Source organism: Vulpes lagopus, chromosome 12 (genome assembly GCF_018345385.1).
Source record: "Vulpes lagopus strain Blue_001 chromosome 12, ASM1834538v1, whole genome shotgun sequence".
Lineage (NCBI taxonomy): Eukaryota > Metazoa > Chordata > Mammalia > Carnivora > Canidae > Vulpes > Vulpes lagopus.
In genome coordinates, this window is record NC_054835.1 from 10,640,206 (window position 1) to 10,647,434 (window position 7,229).

Below are 7,229 nucleotides of genomic sequence, written 5' to 3' on the forward strand. Positions count from 1 at the left end.
CAGTTTAGTTCTGTCTATGTTTTAATGTTATATAAATGGAATCACACAGTAAGTGTTCTTTTATGTCTGGGCCTTTTCCCCTCAAAATTAGGTTTTTAGGTTTATCTGTGCTGTTTCACGGAGTTCAGTTTATTCGCGTGCGCCTGCGTGTGGGTTTTGTGGGTCTTGTTTTGCTGTATGGCATTTCACTGCGTGAACCCACCACACTCTCCTGATGGGAGCCTGGGCTCCAGCAAAGCTCAGGCACCAATCTCCCGGCACACATGAGCATGGGTTCCCAGGACACGCTTCCGGGCGGGGTGTGCAGCTCATGGGGCAGGCACACCATCAGCTTCTCCGGATCGCAGCCCCCACCTTCCCATGTCTGCCCCCACCCAGGGAAGTTAAATGTTCCTGAAGCCTTGTGTTCTTGCCAACACTGCTTACTGACAGGCATTCTCATTTCCGGCCATCTAGTGGCTCCATCCGGATCCCTCAAGATCCCAATGCCCTACAGCACGGTAAGGCCAACTCTAAGGGCACCATTAATGAGGAAGCCGCACCAAGGACGATCCTCTCTGGCATCTAGAAGCCTGGTGGAGCTCCCGTACCCCTTCTCTGTATCGTTCTATTTTTATTCCCATTACTCTTAAGGATCACCAAAAAGCTCAGCAAGAGATGAAAACACCTGTCTTTCTTCTCTGACGAGGTGACAGAGCTGGGGGAGCGTGTTTGACCACAACCCTCTGCCCCTGCCTCAAAGAGGTTCATAACCGAGGCAGGGTGACTGTGGCCACAGCACCACCGATCTGGGCAAGGATGAGAGCTGCCATCCACGTGCACCTGGCTGGCCTGCTCCCTAGAACTCTCCGCTTGATGGCCAGATCCTGTGGCAAGTGGTTCTGAGGAAGCAGAAATCCTATGCTGTCTGGTTACTCCTCCAACACACCTGTATCTTGTGCCAACCTCAAAATAAGGGCTGGCGCATCCTGGTGCCCTTGCCATACATGCCCGGTGCCATCCTCAGCATTTCTATCGTGTTAGCTCTTTTAACCTTTATGTAGCACCTTGAGAGAGGTGCCATACTTGTCCCATTTGACAGACAGAAACACCAGGGCACAGAGAGGCCGAGTAAGTTGCCCAAGGTCACAAAGCTAACCAGCAGGGCAGCTGGGAGTCAGACCCAGGTAATGTGTGTGCAGAGCCTGCACACAGAAGCGCAGGGCTGTGGCAGGCGGAGCATCATGTGCTCAGGGGACCCAGAGGCCATTCCAGGCCCTGCCCTCCTGAGACTCATCTGCTTGATTTCAGGATTCAGTACAGAGCCAGAGATCATGTGACGGCAAAAGGGGTAGACTTGAAGAATAATGGAGCGAGAGAGAAAGAGCGCCACACTGGTATGCCTGAGTGCTTTACAAAGACGCACTTTAAGTTTTAAAATAGTCTTGAACTTCCAGAAAAGTTGCAGACAGTACAGAGTGTTTCGGTAGGCTCGGCTTCCAGGGCCCCCCATTTGGGAACATCTTAACACTCATTACCCTGTCCATTGGTCAAAACTGCAACATGGGGTGCTATTAACGACACCCCACACTCTGTGCTCCATTCAGCAATGATTCTCTAATGTCCTTCTTCTGCCCCAGATCCCGCCCAGGTCACCGTGTTACAGGTAGTGGTCATGCCTCCTTAACATCCTCCAGCTGGGGCGGCTTCTCAGCCTTCCCTTGCTTTTGATGAACGTGGCAGCTTCAGGGAGGACTGGTCAGGGATCTGAGAAAATCCCCTTCCACTGAGATTTGTCTTGGGTTTCTCTCACAGCTGGGTGAGTGGTGGGATCTGGGAGGGAGACACAGGCCAGGCAATGTCCTCATCACATCATTTCAGGGGTGCATGCCACCGCCATGGCTGTCACCGGTGCTGGTGGCCCTGCTCCTTCCACCGCTTCCCTTTCCAGACTATCCTCCCTCCATGCAGCCCACATTTCAGGCTGCAGGGGGTGGGGGTAGATAGAAGTTCTACTGAAATAATCTGCAATTCTCTGATGCAGGACATGCGTCTCTCCTCCCCATTTATTTATTCAGCCATTTACATATATCAGTATGGAATCATTAATGTTTATTTCATAATTCAAGTTAGACTGCAATTCTACATTATTTATTTCATGGCTCAAACTGTTCCAGGTTTGGCCATTGCCAGCTGTCTCAGGTTGGCTCCTGTGTCCCTTTGACACATACTCCCTCCCCACTTTTGCTTTGTGAGCATGTCTTTACCTTCTGTCCCTGCATGATGCTCCCAGCTCATCTCATGTCTCCCTGCCCCAGCCTGAGCCCTGGCTCCTCTCACTGCAGGCGGTGTGAGAGACCAGAGCTGGGCATTATCTTCTCAGCTGACAGTGCCAGGGAATGCACGCTTGCACACTCCTGCGTGCACACATACACACATCCATCATTAGGTCTATGTCTGTCTGTCCCCGTGTACATTATGCTAACAGAAGTTTGTATCAATGGCCCCAACTTCAATCTAGCACCATGCACTTTACCCTGGCTTCTTCCCCTTGCTTGTCTGCAATTTCCTCCCTCAGGAGAAGCCCAGGCCCCGTGCTCACTGTAGTCCCTGATTTGCTCACTCCCACTGTGTATATACAGCACTCCAGGACCGTGTGCCCACACCCCATAACACACAGCCTCACCAGCTAGGGCAGTGTCTGCACATGGCTCCTTGGTCCTTATAGTTTCTGACTTTCTAGTTACTTAGGTCAGAGCCTTTCCCCCCTTCCCTTCAGAGAGGCTCTATCATGCATCTGTAATACGGTTAGGATCCCCTCCATCCAGGGATCCCCTCACCTTTTGGTTGATTTTTTTTAAAACTTAAGGTTCCCTCCTAGTGTGGTGAAGCTGTATGAGTTTTGACAGAAGCGGAGTGTGGCATCCACTACTCGGGGGCCATACGAGTTCACACCATCACCCCAATACACGCCATGCCTCTCCCGTGCAGTTGAGTGGCCCCCCCACCCCAGCCCCTGACAACCACCAATCTGTTTTCTATCTCTGTAGCTTGTCCTTTTCCAGAATGTCATGTAAGTGGAATCTGACAAAATGTAGCCCTTCTGGTCTGGCTTCTTTCACTTAGCAAAATGCACTTAGACTCATCTGTGATGTTGCATGCATTAATAGCACATTCCTTCTTGTTGCTCCATGACATTCTGCTGTCGGGTTGCATTGTGGTTGGTGTAGCCCCCTACTGATAGACATCACAGTTGCTTCTGGGTTCCGGTGCTGATGAAGAAGGCCGCAGTGAACATTCACAGGCAGGTTTCTTGGTGAACATGAGCCTTCAACCCACTTTGCAACCACATCGGAGTGTGAGTACTGGACCACGTGGGAAGAGCATAGTTTGTGTCTTCTACAGCAGCTGCACCACTGCTGTTCCCGCCAGCAGTTGAGGGATGGCTCCTGCTGTTCCACATCCTCACCGGCACTTGTCAGCGTTTTGGATTTTAGCCTTTCAAATAGGTGTGTCATGGTGTCCCGTCATAGCCTGAACCAAGTCTCTGCTGACCAAGAATGTGCACAGCTCTCCATGAGTGAATTTGCTGGGCTCCTCCTCCAGTGAAGTGTTTGTCCAGTTTTTCTTTGGGCCGTTTCCTTGTTGTTGAGTTGTAGGAGTTTCTCAACATATTTTAGAGATGTCCCTTATCAGCTATAAGATTCACAAATACTTTTCTCAGTCTGTGGCTTCTTTCTTTCATCTCCCTATAGCGAGATCTTTGACACCTTTTACCTGTTTTGCACCTTTCCACATACAGATCCTGCACATATTTTGTTTGATTTATACTCAGGTAGTTCATTGCTCTCTAGTACTACTCATCTGATTTTTTACCATGATGTACAGGCGATTCAGAGGAGTGTAGAACCTTTTCAGTAATTGGTGCTGTGAGAATCGGTCATTTATACGCAAAAGCAGATGACCTTCAACTCATACTTCTAACAAAGCAAAACAGAAGTATCTGAAATCCCATATGAATCAGACCCCCCCTGGCCTTCCCAGCCAGGGACACGGGAGTGCAGCTGGGCCAAGTGGCTTCCACAGCTCTGCATCTCAGCAACTCCAATGCAAAGTGAGGACAACACCACCACTTGCTGGTGGATTGGCACGAGGAGCATGTGAGAGGACACAAAACGCACTAGAACGGGGTCTGCCCCGGCTGCTTCTGAACAAAACTTTGCTATTATCAAGGTCACGGTGCTAACCCTCTTTTGCCAGCTCCTGCGCCCCTCAGCCCCCACAGGAGCCCCTCACCAGAATCCTGGGACTGCTATCTCCAAGGGTTCCATCATGTCCCCAGGTGGGATCCATCCCTGGATCACACAGTCTGCCACCACCACTGAGGTCCCCCGTGGAAGAGCCTGGAGTGTGACCCAAGGCTGCAGCCTTGGTTTTAGTCCCAAATGAGCCACGTCAGGCTCTGGACTTGGACGAGCATTATGCCACAACCATATGGGCGTGGGGGCCAAAGTCCAGAGGGCTTCTGGTTGCCCAGGGCCATGCCCCTCTGAACAGTAGAGGTACACACCCAGGCCACCCACGCCATCACTGAGACCTCACCCACTGTGCTGTCGCCCCACCCCCCCACCCCAGCATGGGCTTCATTCACTTGCCAACACCCAGGGGCCAGCTCTGTGTGGGAGGATCCCAGCCAGGAGGCCACAGTAACCAGGGCAGAGAAGCCACCTTATGGTTGTAAAAGCTCTCTGACTTTTAGCCTTTCCTAACATGTTCTTTCAGGTCACACAAAGCCTCTGAAATCACTGTCCTCACCCAGGAATGTGGCATAGAGAGGAAATAATCTCAGAAACATGCAAGGGGCCAGACTGCATATGGCGGCTAAAGACCAGCTTGCACTGTGTCAGCTCACGAGCGGTTTGCTTAGGGGACTAGAAGAGAAGAAGAATCTAGCCTTTGACAAACCCGCTGCCCCCAGCACAGGCCTCGTTCTGTCTTCTGCTCACATCTGCAAGCCAAGTGGCTGCGCAGAAGGCTGGCTGGGCTGGGGACCTCTTCATCACGGTGCGTGAGGAGCACAGCCCAGCTCCAGCTCACTTCCTGCCCATGAGAACATTGTACCCCTGGGGGGATTCCTGAGCCCCCAGCATTCGGGAGTAAATCTGTTTCATTGCAGGCCACAGCTCTCAGGCAGACACATAACATATAGAAACTGCCAGGCCATCTGGGCCAGAGTCTCTGCAAGCACAGGGCTGACATAGTTCCGTGCTAGAAGCAACGTTAGCCCCACACCCAACCGTGGGCCGTGCTTTCCTTCCATCTCACCATCCAGCCACCATCGGTGAGAGACCCCCTCCCCACTTCCAGCCCTCCAGGGACCCCCAAATACTTGGCCCAGTGGTAAAGCACCAAGGCATGCTGGGCTTACACAAACCTGGATTCAGAGGTGCTCTGCCCCTCACCAGCCGTGCAACTTTGGGGAAGTAGCCATGCCCCCAACATGGGCCTAGGTTTCCTTGCCTATAAAGTGGGGTGACAAAAGTCACCTAACCTGTTGGGAGGACTCAGTGAGGCTGTGGGGGTGGTGAATGCACAGTAGCTGCCACTGGGCAGTGTTTCCTGGCCCCCTGCCCTCTACCTCCTGCCATCCTAGATATCGGGAAAACTCCACCCAAACCCTACCCCTGCCCCTGCCCAGACAGTGTGAGGTCACTGACCCATTCAGGCGTGTGGGCAGGACCCCCAGAGAGTGTGGGCTCTGCTATGCTTATTCTCAAGCTCCTGATAGTGGCCCAGCACACAGCAAGTCCTCCAAGAGAGACTCCCAATTGACCACCATTCTGCTTGCACAGGCTTCTGGTTTACCTTGTGAGACTGGAAGTTCATTAAGGGAAGAACCAAGGCACATGGCAGATTCATAATGGGGAGCGACGGCCCAGAGAGAGCAAGTGACCTGGCCAAGGCCACATAGCACAGTTGTGGTAAGTGGGATGGACACAGTGACTTTTCCCTCTGCCCACAACACACCTGAGAAGCCTTCCTGAGGCCCCAGTGTTCTTGTACTCAGAGCACCTAAGAAGGCAAGCACCGTGTGGGAGCCTCTGCAGCCACTGAATGCTCTCCCCATCGTTGGACTCACTGCCCGAGGGCCACTGGCCCTCTAGGCTCCTCTGGGTAATTCTAGCCCCACCCGTTCCCGTGGCCTCGTGGGGAGCTGCTGGCCCAGCGTGGGAATGAGCTCAACCTCTCGTCTGCTCTCCAGATGCCCGGATCCCAGACCTCCGCTCCCTGCTCAGGCGATGCTCTGATCCTGCCCCAGAGCACACATTCCACAGCTTGTCCTCGGAGACCAAGGTCACACATCATGCGTGCTGTGCTCACCAAGTAGCTGTACCAGCCGGGACTGTGGTGGATCCACGGCCAGGACAGCCAGTGGATGTCACCTCACTGGCCATCAGGGTGGCTCCCCAGGCTGGCAGGAGAGGGAGCGTGGGCAGGGATGAGCCAGCATGGATTGGTGATGTCTGCCCTGGCCACAAAAGGAGGCCACCCGGACTCCTGGGGCATCAGTCACCTCCAGTTTGTCTGCTGGCTCCGGGTGGGGCGGGGACTTGCTGTGCCCCGCCTGGGTGATGCTCCTCCCCAAGGCAGACTCCGGTGGCCATCCTGATGGAAGCTGCTTCCAGTCTACACAGGCTGGACCCTGGAGCAGCTAAATGGTAGGCAGCCAAGGGGCAGAGCTGGAGGTGGCTGCCGTCGCAGATGAGAGCTAACCCCGGGAGCTGGGCTGCAGTCAAGGCTGGCTAGGACTCCAATCTCTGTCAGGCCCCCACCTGCCTCCTTGGGGCTGGGCCTAGGCCACCTGTGGTTCTCACTGTGGCCATCACCCTCAGACCCTATCCAACCCTCTCCACCCTCACCTGAGTCCCCTCACTCCCCCCTTCCCCACCTGTTCCCTGGGTCACCTGACATGCACATCCCATCACCTGCACCTGGCCCTCTCCACCAGGCCTGCAAGCCTCCAGGCCTCCACTCCTGCCACCCTGTCCCGAGTCCGGAGGAATACCCTTCCTTGCCAGGGCACTCTGCATTTGTGGGGAAGAAAAGGCCCTTCCTGACTCTTCTCTGCCCCCATGTGCTCCTCTCCCTGGAATGGCTTTCAGCAAGAACGCATATGGAAGACAGAGATTTTCACAGCAAACGAACGCATTGGAGTGAAGCTAGGAGAGTGTCTGTCACAACAAAACACC